Source organism: Dermacentor silvarum, chromosome 3 (genome assembly GCF_013339745.2).
Source record: "Dermacentor silvarum isolate Dsil-2018 chromosome 3, BIME_Dsil_1.4, whole genome shotgun sequence".
Classification (NCBI taxonomy): domain Eukaryota; kingdom Metazoa; phylum Arthropoda; class Arachnida; order Ixodida; family Ixodidae; genus Dermacentor; species Dermacentor silvarum.
Genome location: NC_051156.1, coordinates 66,438,560 through 66,442,209, shown reverse-complemented (window position 1 = coordinate 66,442,209; position 3,650 = coordinate 66,438,560). Strand labels below are relative to the sequence as shown.

The following is a 3,650-nucleotide window of genomic DNA, read 5'->3' as shown; positions in this document are numbered from 1 at the left end:
AGTTAAAAATGCACGCCAAACTTCAAAAAATTTATGATCCACACTTTCAGGTGCATTATCATTTTCAACTGAGACCAACAAAAAGTACCCGCCCCTTCTACGGTTGATCATCTGATCACACCTGATGCTATCAAGTTTTCAGAATATGTACGTCCCCATATATTAGCACTCTGAACCTGCATCAAAGCACAAAAAGAAGCCTGATCGTTTAAGCATCATAGCAATTTGTTATATTTTCAGCAGTACACATGGAGGCTCTGAAACTTTATTTTTATGGAAACTATTGGAAGTAGCTCACCATCACAGAAAGCGTACAACTGCTAGACCTATGATTAGCTGGTTCTGACTTTCGATTGAAACAGTAAAGAATTAATAAAATTCTTGGCACACTTAGTGAACTTGCACTCAATGCAAGAGGTGTCTATACACTACTGATATTTGAAATGCACTTGTATGTTCACCATTTTAGTGCACGAATCCGGGAAAATGGTCCACTTTGCATTTCCTTTTTACTTTATTCTAGGCATGTGCTAGGCACGTTACAGTACTGAAGCACAAACAAGTCATGCGTGAATGCATCACAAATAATAATAGCTACCGGCGCTGCTGCTGGCCCATGCCTGCTCATTATGTCCCAAATGCATTGGCAGTATAATGAAAGATTCGAAATTTATTTAAAAATGCAGGAACAACATTGAGACATTGAAATTCAGGCCTGGACTGATAGATCGTGACGCAGTGGTGTGCAGGAGCCATTCCACACATCGATATCTAATGCACACTTTGCAATGGCCAAATGTTGCTCAAGAAGGTTACACTGTCACAACATCGCACTTGCTGCATGATACTATATGAAACCTGACTCGCCATTCTGGCCCTGCGAATGTGGAGGTCCAGTGAAGATGTTGCAAACCACCACTACAACTGCTGAGGGGTGTATGCAATGCTTAGTTGTTCAGTTCTTCCTCTGGCGCCTTATCTCAGCCACAGGAGGACGAGGACATGCGGGCTTCCCCTATGCTGGAATTTGACAGAAGTACGACCCAGCGGCAGCACGCCACCGCTGGTCTTGCTGCCGTTTCTTTCCCCTTTGCCGCTCCTCGTATTTAGCTGCTCCTCGGGAGTCCTAACTATGCGTTGCCTTGCCATGGTGGTCCTGCACCAACAATGAAATCAGTTAGGCTGAGATATGATATATATATATGTTGATATATGACAGGCTAATAACGTCACTCCCCACGTCACAACGACAGCTTGATCAACAGTAATCTTTACCGGGAAACAGTTTGCGGGGAGCGCTGCGTGCTTCGCATTGTTATCAGAGATCCTTATAATCAATAATGTGGTTTGGATGCTTGTTTTCTGCTTGTTCTTTATTGAAACCAATGTGTGCTGCGGGTTGTATACGTGATGCCAAAGAATATATACTTTCACTTCAATCGCTGTACGCTTTTTTAAATCGCTGAAGGTCTTTTTTTTTTCGTGAGGACGACATCGAAAAAAATCCCGACCAACTAGAGGCTAAAAGCTTCGCTGTCAAACAAGCTAGCATCATTCAGGAAGCACTCCAATAAAAGTTCACGCTGGAGTAGCGTGTGTGTAATTATGACTCGTGCAAAAACATATTACAGCAGTGCTTGTCATTTCTCGTCTTGAAACCGTGAAAGAGAGAGAGAAAGATGAAGGAAAGACAGGGATATCAACCAGACACACCTCCGGTTTGCTACCCTACGCAGGGGAAAGAAGGTCAGGGGATTAGAAAGAAATTAAGGAGAGAAAACACGTATTGCTAGAGCATGGGCTTCTACATACAACGCACACAAGGATGATGCGTTTCGTCCTTGTGTGCTCTGTGCGTAGAATATTAGGCATCTACTCGCCAAAGTTTTAATCCTAGAGAGCATGGCCAACTTTCGCTGGGCACTGCTGTCGCTATGCGCCCACTTGTCGCTTCATGTGGAATGTGTTTCTTAAATTCAATGCGTTTCTTATATTGAATCTGTTTTCTTATATTCTTGCACATAAATCCCGCTACATAAGTGTTCTTTGCATTCAGCCCAATTCTGTATGCAGCCTCCATGAAAAGCAATTGAACCCATGATCGTGGACTGCAGTACCAGAAAGCTATAGCCGAGGAGCCACGGCAGAGCGCTTCATGATGAACATGATAATGGCCCTGACTGTAGATATTACACAGTCTGGTCACTGCTCTTCACAGACAAGTCTTTTCAACATGCAGCTCCCTTAAACTGCTATACATCACGTACTGAGCCTGCAAAAAGAATGACATACAGATCATGACTTCGAATGAAGAACATGAACGGGTGGTCAACTGTGACCATATGGAATGCCCAGCAGACAATGCCGTTATCACCATTTCTGTAGCAGCTGCTGCCTCTGTACCTTCGTCGTTAACCGCCACAAAGGCTTTGTGGACTGCAGCTGAGACCATGAGGTCTTTCTTCCCATCTATTCCTGACAGATCTACCTTGTCAGTGAACAAATCTTTTATGTCCATCGCATGAAGTGTTTTCTTTAAGTCTACGCTGTACTAAATTTTGAATCGTGGGAGTCTAAGTTCAACCATTGTCGAGTCAAGCCCTTTCAAGACATTCGGTAGTTTCCGCAGTGTAAGCTCTGCCTCAAGTTTTGGAAGGCCGACAACTTCATAAGGCAGAAGAATCACCATAGACGTCTTACCACCCATGTGCGGAATTTCGATTGCATTGGCGTTCAAGCCAGGACATTTGGTGTTGGTAGTTAAAAGTGACTGCTTGAACATCATCTGGACCTCTTTAGCTGATTCTTTGGAGGTGTGCAATTTCCGCAGGCAAGCTACAACGGGGTTGGACTGCTCTTTTCGCAGACGCTTGAAGTAAATTACATTGACCAGCAAAAGCGCGGTGTCAGAATCCACAACCTCACTAAGAAGGAGGTCCTTAATCTTTACTTTTGTTGTTTCTTCTGCCCAGGCATTGACTGCAAGTCTGGTTGCTTCAGCGCCGTTCTTGAAATCGACGGGTATCACAGCGCTGTTGTAAAATTTATTCAATGTGACAAGGTAGTCTTCCAGAACATTGAATGTCTTTTCTGAGTGCATGCGATTAGCAAAATTTAACGTCAAATCAGCTGCATAGGTTGCAACTTAAAAAAAAGAAATCTGAAAAATGTTCGTGGATCATGCCATCTTTCGTAGGCAAGATATTAGGGATTTCAACAGCTGTGTTAATTTTGGCACCAGCAAGAGTCATTGAAAGAACACCTGCGATGCTTATTGGAGAAAAGACAACATTCTTTGTTCCATCCCTCCCTGAATCAAGTTTTTTGTACAGGTCAATGATGAAGGCAAATATTGCAGTAGCCAGATTCACTGACATCGCTGCAGTTGATCTGGCCGTGGTAATTCAGGTATCCTACAAAATTAAAACAATGGAGTGTTTAGATTAGGTAAAGGTGAAAATACAGCACACAGCGACACACATCAGTCAAACAGTTTGAATAACTGTAGTTTAAATAGCGGCATGATTGTATTTCGCTACACAAGAAATAAAGTCATGCCTAGATGGTTGTTTAAGAGGCGGTTGTTTAGGCAGATAATTTTAAATTCAAACTTATTATAAATGCCATTTGCCAACTCTGTCAGATTGTTC

The 3,650-nt window shown here is 42.8% G+C and overlaps 1 pseudogene; it reads right to left on the bottom strand.

Moving 5' to 3' along the window:
• Nucleotides 1-2,209: 2,209 nt before the first annotated feature.
• On the bottom strand, nucleotides 2,210-3,377 carry LOC119443841 (leukocyte elastase inhibitor A-like; annotated as a pseudogene).
• Nucleotides 3,378-3,650: the final 273 nt, after the last annotated feature.